This window comes from Pleurodeles waltl, chromosome 7, assembly GCF_031143425.1.
Source record: "Pleurodeles waltl isolate 20211129_DDA chromosome 7, aPleWal1.hap1.20221129, whole genome shotgun sequence".
NCBI classification, from domain to species: Eukaryota; Metazoa; Chordata; class Amphibia; order Caudata; family Salamandridae; genus Pleurodeles; species Pleurodeles waltl.
In genome coordinates, this window is record NC_090446.1 from 1,305,000,043 (window position 1) to 1,305,023,389 (window position 23,347).

A 23,347-nucleotide genomic window follows, 5' to 3' on the forward strand; every position below is an offset into this window, starting at 1 on the left:
AAATGGCCTCTCGATCAAGAACAGGGCTCCATTTTTTTAATCTGCGATTTTGCAGGAAGCTTACAGTACTCTCACAAGCCCAAAGGTCCAAATATCTACATTTTTTTTTTTACCCTTAATTTTTTACCCTTACACCAAATCACAAAAAGCACAATCTGCGGACCAAGATATAGCTTCCTGCCAAGTTTGGTGTAATTCAATTAGGCAGTTTTTACTGTAGCCTGTGTTAAAGAAGTCTATAGTAAATGCATGGGGATCTTTGACCCTCCTTTTTTCTTGGTCCCCGCTTGACGTATCACCCCGAAACTTTCCAGGAAGAAGCTGAGGGTGCTGAACTTTTTTTGGGGAAAGTTTTGTGAAGATTCGTGAAACAGGACCAAAGTTATTAGCAAACCAAAAAACACTCTTACTATAGATATGGACTTGTATTGTTCTCTTGCACTGGAGAATGAAAAGAAATAAAAGGAGTACGGTATTACATCTGGTTGTGTTGCTCGTTCTTTTAAAGTTAGACTTGGAGTTGTGGAACTGAGATGGTGTGGATTAAACACAGATTGTTACCCTAAAGGGCGGTAAACAAAACTAAGCCTGCGTGAAATTTTAATTCCGCCACATAATGTCGGGAATTGTTTTATGCAAAATGCAGGAAATTACACTGTTAAGCCATTTCATGTAATTTTGCACCACTGTAAAATGTGTCACAAATGGTGCAATTCATGGTAAATAATTATCACAAATGCAAAGGAACAACAGCTGTTGTTCACTGCGTTTTTAAGTGCATTCTTGCGCTAGAAATTAAGACAATGATGCATTTCATGCTAAAATATACCACTAAATGACAGATTTGCATTTTGCATGATGCCACATAATTTCGCAGTTTTGCCTTATTTCGGTTAATTACGCTAAAGCTCATTACTTGAATTTCGCACACCACTAAACAAAACCAACAATAAGACTGTGTCAATAGCCAGACCAGTCAGTTATAAAGGAAAGTTTTCAGCATTTTCGTAAAAGTAAAATGAGTAAGCATCGTCCTGATTCAGGCTTGGCTAGAGTATAGATTGATGCCAAAATCATTGCCTCCAAAAACCTTTCATGACAGCATTATTATTGTGGTTCTTTCCTATAATATCAGGATCATGTGTTTTTCATCATTTTTTTTACATGTTCATATATTATTTTAGGTGTGTTTTTGTATTATGTCTATGCAGTCAGTTAAAATCGGGAAACTCCTATCTTTGTGAAGTCGTCCGAAGTTTCTCAGTTTCACCCAGTTCAAGAGACGTAGTAAAAAAACTACTGGTTTGTCTTCCACTGACCGCTTCCTGCTCTAGGAAAAGAGAGAGCCCTATATTTTTTCCCTCTACATTAAACCGACTAAATGATTGGAAATGTTACCAGGACCCTCGATACAAGTAGTGCTTAGATGTATTACTGCGTGGTTTTCAGTGATACTACTTTCTGGCACCATTACAAATGCTACCAGGTGTGATCGTAGTGGGCAGTATTACAGGTAATACCATACGCAGTATTACCAGTTGCTTTACAGATCACAAATTCTACCTGCTTTTAGCAGATGCAGTGTGTAAGGGCTTGGAATTTGGGATAAATATGGGTTTAAATAACCTGGTAATTCTAGTCCCAGTGTTGCTCCCTGTTGTAAGCCTCATGCTTGGAATGGGTGCTGAAGAACAAGATACTTACCTTCCGTGACGTCTTATCTGGTAGAGAGTCTATCTAGCAGCAGATTTCACATTTTAGACTGGCGTCACACTGGATCCGGACATGTTTTGTGAGCAATTCCCCTGTGCGCCAGTAGGCGGCATGGTTCTGCTCTGTGTGGCATTGTCAGCGTCATCTGTACTGGAAGTGACATGCGTGGTGCATATATAGACATCACTCTAGCCTGCTGAAATCAGTTTCTTTTTGTGACATTCCGCGCAAGAAGGGTGGAGCCACGAAGAACACTGACCACTGGTGCATGAAACTAGGGCCCTTAAAAAGGAAACAACTCTTCACTCCTAATTCATTTGCAGAGTGGGAGGATGGGTAGGTCTGTAAGGAATCTGCGGCTAGGTAGAGTCTCTAGCACGGTGGTTCCCAGCCTTTTTACTCTTGAGGATCCCCACTGAATTTTTACTGGAAGCTGGGGACTCCCAAGCAATTTGTACGATTTAAATTTCAAACATTAAAACAGTAAGTCGTAATAAATACACAAATAAGTACACACCAAACAAATACTTAAATTACTAAAGATATAATTATTTTATATTGAAAAAATATGCAGTAATTGAAATGTGTTCTGTAGCATCTCTCATACCAGGTTACGGTGTTGGAGCACATTACAGGGGAGTACAAGGTGTAGGAATCACGTCATCCACACTGGTAGACATTTTCTAAGAGTGCTTGGTCTGGATAAGCACAGACTCAGGATTCAGAACACAACACAGTGGTTAGCGTTGACTTTAATAATAATAATAATGTATTTCTACGCAAGCAGACCTTTTTTTAGCAGCATAAGGAAAATGAAAGACTGGGAAAAAACAACTTTCTAATTTGTGTCATGCAGTTTTCATGCAGCGCTTTAATGGCAGTCCATAGCTCACTGTGCTAAATTACGATTGTAACTTATGAACTGCACAGTAACAAAAGAGTCTCTGTGACAAAAAGAGTAACTCAATGTACTATGCACATAAAATACTGTTCTTTGCATGATACATGTTATTTGCAACAGACATATTAACCATCTGCCCTACCTTTGAGTCAAAACTGCCATTGGACAAAGCTCCCATCTCTCTCCAGCACGAGTTATCTGGATGCTTTTATTTTTGCCTTAAAGCTGCTGGATGTACAAGGAACTTTGCAGTGCTTTTACAACTGTTGCACAAAGGAAGTAATAAATATAAAAACATGCATATGTCTGTCAGAGGCCCCTGCTGGAGAAGTGTCTTCCTCCCGGACTAGGCCTGCGGACCCCCTGTGAATGTGTCATGGACCCCTATGGGTCCAGGTACCTCAGGTTGGGAACCACTGCACTATCATATAAAAAGTTACCGAAGGTAAGTAACTTGTTCATCTGATACAGACTTCTAGCCGCAGATTCTTTACCTTAGAATAGATAGGCAAGCAATACCTCCTCGAAGGTAGGACTGCGACATGGATTATACTAAAAAGTCCTATAGGACTGAACGGGAAAAATACCCATCTTGACGGATCTAACCTCAGGTCCCACTGCAGAGCCCTCATATGCCAGTGGCATATGTGTCACAAGAAGGATGCTGGAGGCCATGAGACTAGACAGCCTTAGAGTCAGTCTCAAGGAAATCCAGGATAGAGGCTGAAACACTGATATCAGTATCACAGCCTGAATATCCTGAACCCGCCGCTCAGGATGTTAGGCTTCAAACTGCACTGTATTCAGAACAGCTCAGATGAAAGGGAGCATCTGGGAGGGACTTAGGTGCAGCTTTGGCACGTTGATAGTGAACCCCAGCGACTGCAGAAGGTTTGCGGTAGTCTGAAGGTGGGAGACGGCTACCTGGAGTGAGGCCATCTCCAACAGCCAATTAGTGAGGTAAGGAAAGACTGTAATCCCTGACCTCTGCAAATGAGATGCAACCACCACTATCACTTTTGTGAACACCCAAGGGACACTGGTAAGGCCAAAGGGGAGTAAGGCAAACAAGAAGTGCTCTTTGCCTAGAGTAAATCATAGGTAACACCTGTGGGCAGGGAAGACGGGGATTTGAAAATAGGTGTCCTGCAAGTCCAGCAATGCCATCCAGTCTCTAGGGTCAAGAGCAGATAGGACTTATGGGAGTGTGAGTATTTTGATTTTCTCCTTTTTTCAGGAGGAGTTTGAGAAGGCACAGGTCTAAAATAGGACAAAGTCCTCCGTCGTTCTTGGGCACCAGAAAGTGTGGGAATAGCAACCACAACCTACTTTTGATCCTGGTACCTTCTCTATAGCTCCCTTGACCAAAAGAGCTCACACCTCATGACAAAGCAAGGAGAGATGGTCCTCTGTCAGTCTGTCATAAGTAGGTGGCATGGGCTGGGGTGATCACAAAGGGGAGGGAGCAGCCCCTTTGGACGAGTTGGAAAACCCAGCGGTCAGATATTAATGACCTCCAGTGGTGCAGGTGATGGTGCATCCTGACCCCCCACTGTACGCCCATGGTGGTCGGAGGCATACTAAAGTGGTTAGAAGCTGTGGCTGCCAAGAGGGGTGGTGAACTGGCTCAACCTCTTGGTGCCTAACCTACGTGATTTGTGGGAACCACATCCTCAGCCATGAAACGATTGTGCGGATTCCTGGCAGGGGTGGCTGGGCATGTACAAATGTGGATGAAAGCTCCTTACTTAGCCACAAAAGGGGTGGAAGGTGAACTGGGGTTGCATGGGGTCATGGAAAGGTCCAAAGACCTGGCTGTAGCACCAATGTCCTTAAAACGCTCAAGCCGGGAGTCTGTCTTCTCACCAAAAAACTGAGAGCCATCACAGGGCATGTCCATGAGAAAGGCCTGAACATCCCCCTGAAAAGCCAATTGTTCTTGGCCAGGCATGGTGCCCGAGGGCCACCTTCAATGAACTCACTCTGTCCAGTGAGTCAGCCATATCCAGCCCACATTGTCTGGTGATTGGTAAACTGGGCTGCATCCCTCCCATTGGCAAGTGCTTGAGAAAGTATGACTCAGGCTTCTTTTGAGACCATGGACAGCACTTGAGTAACCGAGTCCCTTGTGGTATGGGAGAATCAGCCCAAGAGGCACCTAGTGTTTACTGACCTTAGTGCCAGGCTGGCAGAAGAGAATATCCTGAAGGTATCCAGCTTTTTGAATTCCTTGTCCGGTGGAGTGGAAGAGAATGCTTGTTAACTTTGAAGGTGGAGGCCTGGACCATCAAGCCCTCCGAGGTGGGGTGCTGGGTGAGGAAACTCAGGTTCTGTTGGGCGGGGCGATGGCGACGGGCAAGTGTTCGATGCACCAGAGCCCTTGTGCAGGACTTGGGCTTGTCTTGACTGCACTGAGGGCAGAGCAAGGTTCAGTACCTCAGCCACCCTTCGTACCACCATGCGAAAGAGTCACCCTCCTCTGTAGCCACAGTAAGGAGAGAGACCAGGCTAGTGTCTGGGGAGGTGTCCAGTCCACTGGCATTTGCCAGATCCTTGTACCAGTTGCCCTCTCTCTCTCTTCAAACTGGTATCCATAAAGGTCTGCAGACCCCTCCCGTTTATCCCCCAATCCAGGTCTATCATAGGAATAAGGCACTGGGTCCATCATTGGTAGTCTGCCCCCTGTTGGTGCCAGCATCGGACAACACCCGTCCAGCTCTGTGTTGGAGCTGAGGATGACAATGGGGATGGCACTGCTGTGAGGCATCCGGGGTGTCGGCACTGGAGCAAGCACCAAGAAAATTGAGGTGGCTTGACCAGCGCTGCTCTAGATCAATCAACGGATCCAAGGGACCCATCTGGTACCAGGGGCGAACGTGCTGGCAGAAGACCATGACGTTCCCTGAGCCCGCGAGGCCCAAAGGTGCTCGAGTAGAGATGGGCCGCCCAAGTATGAGATATATAACATCATGAAATTTGCATAGTGGGGTGGGGGTCGCTCTGACTCCAGGAAACTCTGGGAGGCATGGCAAATTTGAAGACCTCCTCAACTTCTTACTCTTCTTGTGCCAGTAGAATTTGACTGATCTCAGAACCTTCCTTTCAACCGAGATTGTGAGAGTCACAGCATCGCATGTCGAGGAGCTTGGAAAAAACACTCTCTCAAGGCCTTGGGGTGCATGGCACAGCAATCAGCGCAGGTCTTGATGTTGTGGTTGTGCTTCAAACACCAGAGGTGCTTCAAATGTGGGTCATCACCGACATCTGTAAATGACAGGTGCGACAAGTCTTGAAACCAGCCTTCCTGACATCCTCAGCACACCAGGAGACAGTCTCAAAAAACGTTTGACAAAATATCGAAAAAAAGTCAGTCAAAATAGACCGAGGACAACTCATTATCGCATCTGCGCTGACTGGCGCTGAAAGAAAAGAACTGATTTCAGCGCACTGGGGCGCCACCTATAAAGGTACTGCGCACATCACTCCTGGCATGGATGACATCGACTCCACATGGAGTCGAACAACACCATCTACCGGAAATGTCTGGAACCAGTTGGACACCTGGGGATAATTCTAAGGTAAGGACTTTGTGGCTAGAAGTCAGTGTTGGTAATGACATCAGGTAACTGAAATACCAGGCCCAAAAGTAACACCCCACCTTACCGATCAACTCCTAATAAGTCCCAAAATCCTTCAAATAATGCTGTGGGCATCCTTCAGTGCCTTCCCCAAAAATTGTGTGCAAAGAATTGTGAACAAAACCATTTGTTCATCGAAACACCCAAAATATTATTTTAGAAGTTTTTATGTGTACTACCAAAACAAACAAATCCTCTAACCGAAAACAATGCACTGCAGTGGATTTAAATGTTGCAAACTGCATCCTGTATCTTAATCAGTCCAACATATATCGTAAATCCCCACACCCAGTTTAAATGGGTTTACTTGTATCATTTTTTTTTTTAACAAAAAGATTCCTGCTGAGTGGTATACCCAAGTCCACTGAAGCACGAAAGTTCATGCCCAGACTATCAAACCAGAAATTATCTCACCTGAGGTTAAGCCTAAATCATCAAGGAGGAAGGTCGTATTTCACAAAAAGCTGAAACAAGTGTTTTTTCGATGTCTTTTGCAGGACTGGAAGAGGAGGTTCGGGACTTTCATCAGTATGATAATGTCCCAAAAAGCAGTTTCTGCTCCACGGAAGGATTGCCTTGGGCTTGCAAATGCACTTTTGTTTGCATAATACATATTTTCATGCTACAATTTCAGAACTCTAAATTCTGGCCGAAATTCTGCATTATTTTTGTGGGAATTCACAGAAATTCAGAACAGTTTCTACATCAAATTCTAGCATTCGAGAAGAAATGTGTTAACTTATGTTTTCCTAGAAATTCTGACTGCAGTTCATCTATGGATGTCGTTTTACAAACATATAGGCATTTTGAGTAATCTGTTTCTATATTTGTGCGGTTTTGCTCCCACCCACTTCAGAAACTTTTATAAAACTTATGGTACTTTGTGATCTACACAAAACGACTAAATTGTAAATAAGAAAGTAGTGCATACTCTGATAAAATGCAGCTTTTATGACAGAAAACTCTCTACGAAAGCTACTTTTGTGGGAGAATTATCTTTCAAAATGTGTTGTGTTGGCTATTTGACATGCTGGCAGTGTTGAAAAAATCCTGCAAACAAAGTGGTGAAAGGAAGAACTTTGCTGGTAGAATGTAAACTATTCAGAGCATATGGCAGTTGTAGTTCAGAGGGCAACTGTTTGCTAACATTTCTTTTTCTTTTTTTCCCCTTGTTGTCATTTCAGGACTTTTACATTTTCCACAGAATTAAGAAAACTTGAGGGCAGGTGCTGACAGCTCACCCATAACCAGAATGCCTCTGCTCCGAGTGTTTGTTTCTTCTATTCAGAACTAACTGCTTTAGCCAACTTTCTTTAGGATGGCTAACATTGGACCTTCTGGGTGACTAAGACCTAATTCGGTTTGGCTAGTCCTCTGTTCTGCGGACCACAAGTGTGTCCTGGGAGAATGAGATGTGTTGAGGCAAAGTGTATGGAAATAAACTCAGCCGGATTATGTTGCCTATATTTGCACCATGACATGTTCCTCGATAGATGGCACCGACTACAACAATTTATACTTAACGTGATCCTTGGAGAAGACTTGTCGGGACATGTCATCAGTGCTGGATGTTCATGGTGAAAGCCACACTGTCCATGGACACTAGAAGTCCTGCCACACTTCAACTGAGACGCTGCCGTAAGCTCCCTGTAGAGCCCAACATTGACAAGGCCAACCACTTACACAAGGGCCTTCTGCAAACCTTTGATGAATGAATTCCAACCCATGGAGAAACTGGCTTTTCTTCATCCTTCAGTCTGCACCGATTAAGCGACATGATAAATTCAGGTAAATCAGCTTTGTGGACCGCAGCAACAGGTAGAAGAAGATCCATGTCCTCAGCCACTTTGAAACTTTCTGGTACACGGAACTCTGCAGCCAAAGCTGCCTTGCACCAGAGACACCACTCCTCAGTATCTACATTCCAGCGGGATACTTCACTTTCCTTGTGTTTGTTACTGTAGTAACATGAGATGGAGGAAGCAGACTTTTCACTGGGTGGATTAAATGTTGGTCTTTTTAGGAGACTGTATTGTGTATTTGTTTTGCTTTCCCATTTTTAGCCATTTCATTTATGTGCTGAGACACTGTGCAACAGTCAGCGGACACTGCATTTCTCGCTATTGCATGCCAGGTCATTCCCTTTCAGATCTGAATGGGAGCAAAAGTTTGAGAAAGTGATTGAGTGGCTTCGTAGTAGAGATGGGCACGTTCCAATTTGCATCAATATGTTTATCCCCAATCGCATATATCCTGATGCAGCATAAAAAAAACATAATATTTTTTTCTTTTTTAATCAGATCATGGCAATCATGATCACTGTAGGTTAGGTAGGCAGGTGTGGAGTAGGTAGGAGTGGGAGTAATGTTGTGAAGATGGCTAAGCAATTTAGAAGGCCTGCCATGTTTAGTGCCTACCTCTTGTGTTTACAGACCCTTTTAAAATGCTTTATCCCACCCACCCCTTCCTTCCGAGCTTTACAACTGTAAACTGGCCCAGCGCATGAGGGAGATTTTCAGGCAGCCACAGGATTCTTCAGCCACTAGCACTTAGAGAGCTGGTACTTTTACCTGGAAAGGTGAGTGCATGTCCCAGCTGCCTAATGCTATTGGCAGAATAAACAGGAATACATGAAATCCACCCACCTCGTATGTGGCCAGCAGGAACCTGTGCATTTCATGTATGTGTGCTTTCTTACTGCCAACGTTTTCTCGCTCCTTTTTAAACAAATAAATGTAATTTCATACTTTGTGAATCACCGGATTGAGTGTCTTTTAAACACCATTGTTATTTCAAAAGGACACATCTAAAACCATTCAATTGAGAAGTCTATAAAACAAGTTTTGGAGTGGGCAAACATAACGCAAGGAGCAGACATTACTTGTCTGATCAGGGTATAGTAATTGATGTGTAGCGATATAAAAGGTTGGGGTCTTGAGTACTCGGGGTGCCATTAAGTGAAAATTCCATCTATGCAAATATGTTATTACTTCATGTATTTAATTTGATATGTACAGATTTTTTAGATATTGAACAGGAAGCAGTAGAAGGATGGGTGTGAAACTTAAGTAATATACCAAAGTTGCATGATGTAGCACTAAGATGCCACTCCATCAGTTGTTGTGCAGGTCCCTTGCTTCTGTCTTCTCCTTGCTTTTTCCCCTGTTTTTTGTGTGCCGTCTCCTTGGTTTTCCCTCATTTTCAGTACTTTCTCCATGCTTTTTTCCCCGTTTTTTTTTTGTGCCTTCTCTTTGCTTTTCCCCATTTTTTTTTTTTTTTAGATTTTCTTGTTTTAGCGCACCCCACAATTTCTCATAGTGTTCAGATTAAAACGTGGACTTTAACTTGCTTTTCCCTCATTTTTTTGTGTGCCTTTCTTGCTTTTCCCTCGTTTTTTGTGTGTGCCTTCTCCTTGCTTTTTCCTTTGTTTTTTTGTGCCTTCTCCTTGCTTTCACTGCTTCCTCCTTGCTTTTCCCCTTGTTTTTTTGTACTTTCTACTTGTTTTTCTCTCTTTTTCAGTGCTTTCTCCTTGATTTCCCCCCATTTTTGTATGCCTTCTCCTTGCATTTCCCTCGTTGTCACTGCTTTCTCCTTGCTTTTTCTCCCATTTTTGTGTGCCTTCTTCCTTTTTCCCCTGTGTTTTGTGTGCTTTCTCCTAACGTTTCCCCCCCAATTTTGGTGCAGCCTCTCCATGCAACTCAGGACCATCACCTTCTATAGGAAAGATGGAGGAAGAGAAAAACGAAAAAGTGTCACAAAGGGAGAAAGCAGAAAGCTGCAAGAGTGAGCTGAAGGGGCAAGGAGTGGTTGTAAATGGATTAAAGAGGCCTGAGATGACTTTAGGATTATGCTGCCTCCGTATTCCATGCTCCCACATTTAATTGCAGCCGCATGTTTCAAAGGAGAGCTCTGAGCACCGGCACGTTCTTATTTACACGTTAAGCAATGCATACCTTAATTAATATTTGGCAAGCACGTACGCTCTTTTCCCATGAAAAATGTATATAATAGTGTGCTGGTTTCCTACTTGCATTTTTAGAGTCACAATTTGGGTCCAGGGGTAATACTCCAGTGGAGAAATGATATTTGTTCAGATTGTTTTGGTCTGGCTCCAGCAATCTTCGAATTCCTCGCACAGCTGCAGTTTCCTGTATAATGCCAGCAGGTGGTACCGCCTCCTTTAACATAATCTACTGGACATATATTTGAAATTTTCTTTCTATACATTATCTTGAACTTGCTTGCACCTGGCCCCTAGTGATTATAATCCTGTACCCGTGATATAACTCCGTAAAAAAATTGTTGTCCAGATATTTTCATTTTTGATTTGTGTTTTTGGATCATTAGAGAAGTAATTTAGCTTGTGTGGATATTGCTGATTAGAGCCAAATTTCTCTGGACATCATTTTTAAAAATGGCAGATGTGTTGCAGTAATGTTGTAATGTTTCAGGAACCAAGAGACCTATATACTTCATTTTGGTGTCAAAACATAGGTTTTGGGGGTCATGTAGTATTATAGGGACAGAAAATAACTCCTCAGAGCAACCCTTCAGCCATTTTCCAAAATGGCAGCTCTATAATGATGTGCTTTAGCTTGGAAATTTGTTCCAGTATTGTTTATGTTTCAGGTTTTCCGTTGATTCAAATTCGTAAACATGAGCAAAGCAGGTGGTAGCTAAGGATCTGTACCTACTGACAGAGTGTTGCTAACTACTAAATCTGAGGACTCCTTCAGCAAAGAAAAATGTGTCACATGCCAATACGACACCGGTTATGGGGTTGCAATTTCCCTGCAAGGCTTAGTGAAATGCTACTACTTTCCCAGGTGCCCACTTGCCTTCTGTTCTCTCTCTTTGTGCTGCTCTTCTGTCTAGGTTAAAATAGGCAAACATACACGTATGGAGTAGATTAGGCATAGATCACTATTGTTTATCCATTGCCAACCCATAGGCCAGTTCAATACTCTCTCAGGTCCAACACGTTCAGTTTGGCAAAGCTTAGCATTCTTTACACCTATTAGGCCGAGTCTCTCAGTTTGTAGAGATTAAAATTAGCAAGGCTATTTAGCCCTAGCTATAGCTTTAGAGGTATTATGTGGCGTCCCAGGTCATTGATCCAGCAATAACAAGGCATTAGAAACAACTGTTCTATCACTGCAATGCTGCTGTATAAACTGTTGCAGTTACGGCTTTCGTGTTAAGTAGATGCAAAGTAGCCACTAATGACTGACCACCTGCTTTGTCTTTAAAGCTCGAGGATGTGGCTGAAGCCTGCTTCAGTAGATTAATTGCTTTCTCCCATTGGTAAGCCACAGTGAGCCCCCTATAGAAGCAGAGTCCCAGGCAATACAAATAGGTGACACTTTAGTTTACTGTTATTGATGATCAGAATATTTTGTGTATTTGTTTTTTCTTTTAAGCTGCTTTGGGGAGCAGTAACATTCAAAACCTTCAATATCAGTGCTGCATTTTCTGCATCTTTTTTGTCATTTAACTTTGGGGTATCCTGATATTAGCTATGTAGGGAATTATTGGCACTGAGAAACAGACTGCGTAACAATAGAACAAGCATGCATCCTAGTCTACCTACTGCCCATATTGGACCATTGCTATTGTATTAATATGTGGGGAGCTCAAAACATTTATCATGGGTTCCTCAAGATTTTCTTGTTTTAGTGCACCCCACAATTTCTCACAGTATTCAGAGTAAAACGTGGACTTTAATGCGATAAAACTATGGAAGTGGAGGTATGTTCAAGAACAATGTAATGGACTCTGATAAAGTATTGTGTTGCTTAGTGAATGGGGCCAATGAAGGATTGAATTCCTCATGGGCCCCTATAAGTATACCACAAGTGTCAATCCACCCCTGGGTGCAGTTAAGCACCATTCCATAGTAGATCTTGCCAGCCGCATCCAGCAGCAAGACTGTCCTATAGTCCTCATGATTTGTTTTGCTCCAGTTTTTAGGCAACAGTAGGATACTCTCAGCTTCCATGACACAGAGATATTGCCACTGATGATAGCAGTACATGTTAGTTTTGATATCACAAGCACATATGCCATTGGTTCTGAATGATACATTTCTTCTGGGCATTGATCAGCCCAGGTGCCTATTTGTTTTCTAGGCAGTGATAATTCTTACTACTTCAGAATTAGTAATCCATAACCCTCTGAGCTATGCCTTCATAAGCGAACCCATTAACACCTCAACCTTGCCTCACATGCAACAATGGGAAAAATGCTACCTAATGAGTTGCACTGACTGAACTATCAGTTGGGTTTAGTGCCAGGTGACTGTATTAAAAAAGGCAATACATTTTTAGGCTGGGCACAATCTCTGAGACCAATATTTTTCATCCTTCTTCCCTTCAAGCTCTTTCTCCTCATTTGTGGGAAAGCTGTTGTAAAGAAAGGTGCTATCTTTCAGGTGATCCCTTCTAAGAAACTTGTCATTTGTCAAGTTTACAAAGCTTCTCCAAATCAGGGACAATCATTAATCATCTTTGGCCAGGACTTATAATTAGTCATACTCCACTCATCAGGCCTCTAATTACCAGTAATAGCTAGCCCTACAATTTTTCAACAATACCGCTCGTGTTTATTTTCAACTTAAAAGACCACATCCAATACAGTTACCATGGGGTCATTGTCGAGTTTTCATCTATGTTAATTTCCCTGACCTACCTTAGTAATCAAGCTACAATGTTAATAACCGAAGAATCAATACAGCTGAGTTACCAATTATGAGGCTGGCGGTACTGAGACCTCCGGCCTTGCGGTGACGGTCGGACCACCTCACACCAGGCAGTCCAACCGCCACATTACAACCCTGGTGGTCATGACCACCAGTGGACTGCCGTCCCCGCCAAGAACATGGTTCCTGATGGGCTGAGGGCAGTCATGGTCACCCACGGAGGTGCAGAGTTCAGTGCTGCCTCGCTGATCATGGGTCCAGTTTCCGCCAGCCTCATCATGGTGGGGACCCTGCCATGAAAAGGCTGGCAGAAACACAGTGCAGGAAGTACACGGGGCTGCCTGCACTTCCCATGGCATGGGCAGTGCAGGACCCCCCTTGCCCAGCACCCTCAGAATGCGTACTGTCTGCTCTAGGGTTCTTTGCTTTGCAGACAGTGCACATTCTGAGGGTGCTGTAGTGCTATAGTATTGGCCTTGGTTCCCTCAAGGGTGCTGAGACCAATACCGTAACCCCGTTCCCACCAATCTGACTGGCGGGAACATCGTGATACGATGTTCCCACCGGTCAGCCCGGTGGGAACATCGTAATACGACTGGGAGGGAGGCAGCCGGGTTGATGGCAGCCTCCTCCCTGTGTCAAAGTCGTAATCTGGCCCTTAGTCTTTTACTCAAGCTAAATGTACATTGGGCAGAAGAGTCTGTGGGAGGGTGTCCATTTAAAAAATCGCTGGCAAGGCCAGTAAGTTTCACCTTTATAATGCTAATGTTGAGCTGTTGGCTTTGCCACTCTTTGCAAAGAATTGTTTTGAAAAAGTAAAAAAAAAAAGCACTTCAAAATATGGAGGAAAAGCAAACACATATCTTATGGTTTCTCAAAAGGGTACTTAGAATTCAGTGTTTTTAATCTTTATAAATTGGATGGTTTGTTTTTCAAATACTTTTCACTCAGGAAAGTCAGAACGAAATAAAAAAAAATGCCAAAATGTAAATGCTTGCCAAGGCCTAATTTACTTTCCACAAGATTCAGCCATTTGATTCCCTGTAGTAGCCCTGGAAGCAGATTTATAGGCCTCCAGGGGAATGGTCTTACTAAGAACGTCTGCCTCAGATGCGAGCTGAGTGAGTGGAGCAGGTGGCCCTATGGCATGGAAGTCTTTGACTACTTAAGTTTGTGCTTTAATGCAATATGTGGAGTACAGGAGATAAAACACAAACAACTCTTAAAGTCTGTTTTTTTATCCATACCCCAGCAAAAGTATGCTATGCTTTTCCAATGTTGGAGAGATGACGAGCAACACAACACAGGAGCCAGTATTTGAGAGGAAGACAACACACAAGGGAGAGAGCTGAAAACACATGAACTCTCATGGAATGCTTAATGAAAAAGAAAAAAAGGACTTTGCTAAATGTGAACAGTAGACGGATACAAGTCAATCAGAAGGCTCATAACTAGGCTATGCTCCAGTGGAGGGTCGCCCACAAGGACTAAATGACAAGCAATCGAATAATAATCATGGAAATGAGAGTGACAAAAAAGTCAACCAATGGTAAACAAAGGACGAGCTTCTTGTAAATTCACAATAGGTCTTTCAAGACCGGACAGCTTGCGCTGTCTGGTATATAAGACCTAAAAATAGCATGGAATGGAGGATCAATCATTTATGTTTATGGCTTTTTCAATTTCAGCCCCTAGAATAGATAGCCATTGGTGGGTGGTGATATTTAAAAATGGTGGGATGTAACAACTACGTTTTATTTCAAGAAGTGAGTGAGTGAAGCTTGTGAGCTCACCTCTCTCAGGTGTGCTTCATTGAGATTCTCCACTGTGAGAACATGTTTAGGTCAAGCATAGCAGTGCGCAAGCGCTGCTCTTTTCCACATTGTAATCTATTCTGTGGGCTTTAACCACACCCATCTCACGCCCATCACGTTTAATTCGTTTCTGGGCCTGCCTTTAAAAAATCCCTTGAAATCATTGGTTTTGTTTGTCCCAACTTGAGGCAGTTTTGTTACCACATTGGAGACTGACCCTCATACATGGATTATTGCACGATCGGCAAGATACCTAGGGCCAGATGTAGCAAAAATAAAAATTGCGACTCGCATTTTGCGAGTTGACGCGACTCGCAAAATGCGAGTCGCAAAGTGGAATGCCAGAAAAAAAAGCGATCCGATTTTGCGACTCGCAGCCGGACTCGCAACGCTGTGTGCGAGTCCGCAGTTTGCGAGATCGCTGTTTGCGAGTGTGCAAAAACGAACTCGCAATTAGCGAGTGGGTGTCGCAAATTGCGAATACCTTCAAAATTGCTTGCAGATGCAGCAGAACACTCCAGAAAGCATACCAGAACACCCTGGAAACACTTCCTGGCACATGATGATGACATCACAGCCAGGAAGTTAACAAATACACCTGTGAGGAGGGCTCAACAGTGAGCAGTGTCTCTGCCACTCACAGTAGCGTGCTGAGGAGTGGTAGGCACAGCACCATGGACGCAGCAGGGACCAGCCAGGCTGGCAGGAGGGGCAGGAGATCATAGATAACAGCCAGGACAGATTCATGTGGCACATGGCGTTAATGTGCCACATGACTGGTTGGCATTTTCCTGCCCATGGACAATTTCAACTTGTATATAGTTTCTTCATGACATTAATAACACAGTTATTTTTGTTCCACTTAACAAATGGTTAATAGGTGAGTATGGTGGGAGTTGACACGTACCGTCCAGAATATTGTGTTGCAATGTGGTCCCGTCTCAGTCTGCCTTGATTAGCTAGACTCCTATCCCCATGATGGCGATGTGGTTGTTCTTGCTCTTCATTATCAGGATCTGGGTCTGCAGGGGTGAGAGGTAGCCCACGTCGGGTGGCTATGTTGTGGAGGATGGCGCATGCGACCACAATTTTGAAAGCAGTAATGGGGGTGTATTGAAGGGCGCCTCCGCTGCGGTGGAGGCATCGGAATCTTGCCTTCAGGAGTCCGAAGGTGCGCTCTATGAGGTTCCTGGTCCTCTTATGCGCACTGTTGTATTGCCTCTCTGAATCATTGCTGGGTGTTAAAAATGGAGTCATGATCCATGGCCTTAGAGCATATGCACTGTCACCTGTTGGGCACAAAAGTACACTGTTAGGAAGTCCAGATAGTCGTGCACAGTGACCTGTGTGTATGTCTGCAAGGTGTATGCAGCTCTACCTAGGAGGTATCCGTCTCCAAACTCCCCACGTTCCAGGCGTTGATGTATCCCACTATGTCTAAAAATGTATGAGTCATGGGTACTGCCTGGAAACTTAGCTACGATGTCCGTGATGACGTAATGGGCATCACAAACAACCTGTATGTTGAGTGAGTGGGTACACTTTCTGTTGCGGAAAATATGTTCCAGATTAGCGGGGGCATATTTGAATGTGTGTCCCATCTACACATCCAATGACATGGGGGAAGTGGGCAATGCGGTAAAAGTCCAGCTTCGTGCTGTTAATTTCTGCCTCATTCCTTGGTAAGTATATGAACTGAGACCTGTGCGCTACTAAGGCATCTAGGAATGCCCTGAGGAACCTTGACACTGCACTTTGGGATACCCCACCTGCCACGGCAATGACCCCCTGATAGCTCCCTGAGGCCAAGAGGTGCAGTGCGCATAGTACTTGCACATGCGTAGGGATGGCGCAGCCACGCAGAGTCTTGTGTTCTAGCTGTGTTTTTAGTAAATCTATTAATTCTAGAATGGCAGCGCTGCTAAGGCGGTATTTATCATAGATCTCCTCTTCAGTTTGCTGGAAAAGGGTCTGCCTTGTTCTATATATCTTCTCCTGTCTGTGGCCCCTCCTCCTCCTCTGCTGGGCTGCGTAGACTCTCCTCCTCACTGCTATCAGGTATATGTCCGCCATCTTGAGTGACCCAGATGCCTTCTGGGTCTCCTTTTATACTTTGGTAATGGTTACCACCTGCTCTGAGTTAGTGGTAAATGCGACTTGCAAACTGGGCTTTTTGCGACTAGTCGCAATTTGCGAGTTGCAATTGCATAAGGTTTGCGACTCGCAAATTGCGGGTCGCAAAATGGGGTCGCAACGGATGCGACTCGCAAACGGGTCCCATCGCTTTTTGCGAGTCGGAAATGGGCTTTTTGCATCCCATTTCCGATTTTGCACTGTCGCAAATTGCGAATCGGCCCGTTTGCGAGTCGCAAACGTTTGCTACATCTGGCCCCTAGTGTGGTGCACTATTTTTGTTATTTTGCCTCGCCCCTTCGCGCTCATGGCAGTATGTTGTTTCTTTCTCCTCCTTGGTTTCGGGCATCTTGCTGTTTCGTTGCAATGTCTGCAGGGTCTTTTTTATTTATTTATTTTTGCAGTTTTATGTAGCAGGAAGTCGACACAAAGGTATTGGTATGCTTTATTTATTTTGCAGTTTTATATAGCACAAACTCGATACTAGGGTATTACAGCGCTTAGCATGAGCACCAATTACATTACACAAAAACACATTCATTTTTTATAGCAAGGGTAGATTTCCCCAGAATCACATAATGTTGAGCCGGCGCCGAGACTCAAACGGTGTTCTCTAGCTCCACAGTCGGCAGCTCTGGCCCTTACACCACATCCTCTCCCCTAGGGTTCTTTGTCAGGTGCGTGTTGGGGCAGTCTGGGAATAACTTTTTTAATATAGCGCTTGATAATACAGGTTCTGCCATTTCATAGCGCTGCAAAGCAGGCGCCATCGTTAACAAAATCGCTAAAATTCATTTGCATCAGGCATGCAGAAATGAAGAGGTGAAAAAGGTATATGAGGATTGTAATATGTGACATTCTCGTTCTGTCAAGACCTCTGCGGTGGGTGCATTAACCAACTGACTTGAGTAAAGCTTAACACTAGGCAATAGCACATGCGCTTGGTAATGTCCGGAGGGTCACCAGCCAAGCACATAGGTTAGTTCTAGGTAAGAAGATGGTGAAAAGTGCCTCCAAAATGGTGGAAAAGGAGTTGTGATTCCAAACCCAAGCACTTCACAGCCTCAAGCTTGATAGCAAAAAACATCTAGCCTTTGGATGTAAATTGGACCTCTTCAAATAGAGTTCAGTTAATGAGAACACGATACAAAGGTATTACAGTGCTTTACATGAGCACTGGTTACATTACACAAGAACACATTCATTTTTGGCAGCAAGGGGAGATGAAGTGATCTGCCCAGAATCACAGGATGTTGAGCCGGGGTTCCCAACCTCCAAAGTCGGCATCTCTGGCCATTACACCACATCCACTCCCCTAGGGTTCTTTTTTCTGGTGTGTGTAGGGCAGCGTGGGAATAACATTTTTTTATATAGCGCTTGGTAATACAGCTTCTGCCATTTTGTAGCACTCCATAGCAGGTGCCATTCTTTACAAAATTACTATAATTCATTTGCAGTTAAGCTGCCTCTTCTGTTATTCTTTTTGTATACAGACAAAGTTTTTAAAGTTAGGCTGGTATTGCCAATGTCGAGGAAAAATTCCTTAAAAAATTTAACACAGAAATAAATGGCTGCCCCCTTTTCTTTGCTCCTAACTGTTTTCACCCCCTCATTCTCTGAGTTAAATGCCATGAAAGCTCCTCTTTGTGGCTTGTTTGGTGCTATAAAGGTTCAGGTAAGTACACAAGAAAGGGTGACATCACTAGGGTATTACAGCCAGTTTGTAGGAATTAGTCAAAAACAATCCTAATATGGCGGCCTTGTTGCGTCCTCTGTTTTGCAGCGACAGGCCTGGAAGGGTTGCTGTGGCACCTGGGATACATCCACTACACTCCAAACCAAAAACACATAGGTAAAAGGCATTGTCATTTACAACGCCAATAGCTCCAACTCTCAGAAATGCGAGACCTATTGCATTGCAAATGCTTGTTAAAAAATAGTGTTAAAAGGTTTTGCAACACATTTTTCACATACGTTTACTGAAAGGCAAAACCATTCAAAGGGCACTCAAGAAATATTCAATTTCTTTCAGGTTGCTCAGGTTGTGCCTACTAAGCCTCACCCTCCCCAGAAGTGTTGCAGTTTAAAATGGTGGCCAGCACAACCTCAGCAGAACATACATGAAACTGATAATTTAGAAAATAAATTGTATGGGGCTTATTATTTACCATAGCATCAATCCACAATTTTACATTTGCTTTCCTTTTGGATTTCCAGCCTTTCCCTTCCAGGTAGATTACCCATTTGCTGAGAGCCTTAATGGCAGTTATTCTGTACTGCCTTTTTGAATTTTTGCAATAAATCCTTTAACTATTCTGCTGAGCTAGAGCTCAATTATTGAGTGGGCCCTTTCAATTAATTAACAGTATTTCTGATAATTTCTGATGTATTGGGAGGTGCCTTACCTCAGGAACACACTGCTTCGTGTAACTGACGTTTAACACCATTTCTGATGGGGTTTTGGTGGGGTAATGTTTTAGGATGTCAAAACTGCAGTGTCCCCAAAGCCCACATGTGCTAACTAAAGTGGATGTTTTACCCTACATACCCTCTTAAAGTCACCCTCCTGCTACAATAAAGTCAGGGCTAAAGCTGATGTTCTAGGCAGTTCAGTAATCGTGCATTAGTTAATACTTTTTTCCTTTTTTCACAGAGTTCTTAGAAAATTGGCAAGACAGGAAAGGACAGCAATAGGTGTTGGGTGCTATTGGACGAACACATCCCACACTGTCTCTATGGCAAGGATGGACGGGTTTGTTTATGAAAGTGATTGCAGAGGGACATTCAATTCTCCTTAGCTACTGGACAAGGAAGGCAGGATTAATTTGGAGAACTGCAGACTGGACTAACCCACCCATCATTAGCATGATTGGGGAAGGCTGATGAGGGAACCGAAAGTGAGGGTAATGTCAAAACAACCCTTTCAGCATAGGAGCATGGTCAGGAGAGAAGTCAGCGGATGGTTTCTTGAGCAGGGGATTCTTGAGCAGTGGTTTCTTGTACTGGCTGAACTTTTTGATTGCCAAGATTTTTAATGGGTTGTGTTGTAGAAACTATTGTCATCCCTCAAACTTAACTAAACTTAAACTGAAGTTTTTTTTTTTTTTTGCGATATCCATATATGATTTTTTTTATCTACTTTCCCCTTAATACACAATATGGCTCCTGCCCATGATTACATGGTTGAAAATGCAGTGAGCCCACGTACAGTGTGTATGGAATGAAGTATTTGCTTAACAAAGCCTGAGCAAAGATCTGACCCATCGGACTGAAAACGACAGTGAAAGCTCACCCACCCGTTTGTCAACACTTGGAAGATTTTGTCTAAAGACCTTAACAGTTTTTAAGCGGTACTAATTCTGGAAATAGACTTTGGCCATTGCCCATCTTGGTCACCTGTCTCCATACTTCTCGGTCACCAAGTGTCATGATTAATGTAAAATTTACAGAATTACTCCTAGGATTAGGCTGATGGAAAAATCAAGGTTAAAGGACTGGAAGAACAGGGTGAAGGAAGGGTAGGAATTATCTGGCAGGGATGGAGTGTTTGGCATGGTCATAGAGATGCCTGGTGTTATCTTTGAGGATAGAGTTAGCAGGGTCACTATGTCTTTGGGTTTGACGTGCCAAATAGGTTTGAACCGTCCATTTAGAACAGTAAGGACATACACTTTGACGTTACCTAGATAATAATCAAAGATCAGGGCACCTTCTGAAAGATAACCATTTTTTTTCAAATGGAAGAGATAGCATGATTATCTTGTGCCACAACATTTTGTGGATCGAGCCCGAATGTTGAACCAGCTTGACTCAGAACGCTTGAGTTATTATTCTTTGAAGTCTGTAAGGCTGCAGTTAATGTAGAACTACATTATTATTATTATTTCTGTTCATGCGTAGGTAACACTTTATCCCAAAGAACCATACAATTTGTCAGGTAAATCAAGTATTTCACAACACTACATAGAGGTGCGCTACAGCCACTACAAGGTGGACATTTTCTAACTAACACACTCAAGGATACTGCATCTGAGGGTGTTCTTTGCTAAAATAGTCTGATAGAGTGTCTGTGGCTCCTAGGAATGCTCACAAAGGTACACATTACGAGAATGCAATTATTAAGGAATGGGTTCCAAAACTGCAAAGTGCTTGGTAAACAATACATAACAGAAAAAACGTAATGGAATTCAATTGAATGCGAAGATTTGCGGGTTATCATGTGATAACAGAGGATATTAATAATGTAGGAAGAATATATTTTACAAATAGTATACATCCTCACGGAACATGTTCACCATGACAATGTCAATGGTTTTTCATAATTAGATATCCAATCTTTTCAACCCTTCCTTCCTCTTGGTCGAAAACATTTCTTATGGTACATTACCAATTGGTTTCTTGGTGAAGGCCTTACAAGACGCAACCTCTGTGGTCTTTAGAAAGAATGGGCTCTCTCAACAGTCTTAAAGGGTATCAGGAAGTTGTCCACGTGCAGCACTTTGGGAAGTGATGTTCAACAAGTAGGGCCCTTGTTAAAAAAAAAAGAATCTACAACTTTCTGGAAGTCACTTGTTCTATTATCTGTTTGCAGGGTGGAGCTTCAGAGCCTCCTGGTGGGTGTGGGAAAATTAATATAGTGCATGAGGTAGGGTGGAGTTACGCATTGTAGGTGTTTAAAAATCAGCTATCCTACCTGAAACTGAATTCTATCTCTCATCGACTGCCAGTGCAGGGATCTCCTGACTGTTGTCATGTAATCTCATTTCATTAGACATAAAACAAGAGAAACTACTGATATGTGTGTTCTACGGATCTGGCTAGCAGGAAGAATAGCATACAATGGATAAGAATGATCTGAGCAAGCATTAGCAGCAGGTCCCACCACCTGAGCTCTGAAACATGTCCCTTAGTTTACTCAACTGAAGCAAACAGCTGATTACTGCTGCACTGATATCAGTGCTCTTAGGTGTACTAGTGTTGACAATTAGACAAGATATTAGACCTCTTCTTCTGGAGTTAGTTGGCCAGAATGCTTCCAGCGCCATGGGGGAAATAATCCTCTCAGAAGAATAAGCTTCACCTAAGAACATTTAATTTTAACTCATCCTGCTTTTGAGATCCCTAAGGACTCATTGTAGAGCTATTACAACGGCCGGGTCACTTCTTCATCAACCATTCTGATAGCATTGTCCCGGAATCTCAATCCCATGTCCGATGTGAAACCCTCGATGAATGAGTGTCATGAACCGCAGGTTTTCAACATATTCATGGAGCTGGTGTTCCACCATTTTCTCCAGGGTCTGGCTAGTACGGCTGTATTGGCAAGAGACCTAAATTTTGACAGAATAACAAGTTGGATTTCTTCAGGAATGGGATGACCCTGACTCTCTTGAATGAGGATCGAACAACACCCTTTAGAGTGGGCAGATTGATCAGTTTAGAGAAAGCCTAAAGGTGTAAACAAGAGTGGGAAACGTTTTAGCAGATCCAATGGAACAGGATCACCAGGCAAGTCTGAAGGTTTAAGAGCTTTAGAGCCTTCTTAATCTCTCCTCCAGGCAGCTGCCGATGACCATACAATCCAAATAAAATAAGCAATCTTTTTTGCCCATTATTTGGGCCAACTGTAACAACAGAAAACACAAGAGCTTGCTGCCATAGCCTGTATCACCGAGACCAATTTTATATAGTGTAGCAGGCATTCCCATACTGATTAAGTCCCTCACTTCGACATGTTCAATGCCCTCTTATGACCAGAACCAGACTCTTGAATCCGATGTTCTGGATTGACAAGGTGCATTCTACACAACAATCAGGGGACAAGATGTGCATTTTCAGAATGATGAGCTTTTTTGTTTGGGAATTTACTAAAAGAAATAAAAGATGACAAGAGACTAAATCAAAGTGAAGGAAAATGAAAAGCTAATTTTCGGCGAAACAAAATTAGAAAATGTTCTAAATATGTCAAGCTGATATTTGAGTGACACTTCATACTGTGCTGGGAACATTTGCTTTTTAGTAACGTTATGGCATAATGTCATTGGTACTCAATTATTTCATACGTGCTTTTTCAGTACTGCCTGTAAACGTATGCCTTTTTAATGCTTTCTCAGGCTACATCACATGTTTCTATTGAAATATTTTGCAACTAAAATTCATAATGCTTAATGGAAGGAAAGGTGTGCAGATGACGTGTGATATCATGAACTGTGTGCAAGTGTGTGCCATGCAGTGGAGTGTGCGCAGGCGGGTGTGCAGATGAGATGTAATAGCAGGGACTGTGTGCTGCTGGATGTGATGTCATCCAATGAGGGCAGCTGAGTGTCACACACAGGGCTTTGTGGAGGTGGGCGCGATGCGATAGATAGTGTAAGGTGGGAGTGATCCGCTGGACTGTCAGCAGGTGATTGACATATAATGGCCTCGGCGCCTATGGGAGACATACAATGGA

General features: G+C 43.2%; 1 protein-coding gene across 1 annotated transcript in view; it reads left to right on the forward strand.

The window, feature by feature from the left end:
- Window positions 1–9,007, forward strand: part of TMEM238 (transmembrane protein 238) — a 31,002-nt gene extending 21,995 nt beyond the window's left edge. Inside the window, exon 2 of the mRNA XM_069200623.1 lies at window positions 7,437–9,007. The gene's annotated coding sequence lies outside the window, so the exon portion shown is untranslated. The remainder of the gene's footprint in view (window positions 1–7,436) is intronic.
- The last annotated feature ends 14,340 nt before the right edge of the window (window positions 9,008–23,347 follow it).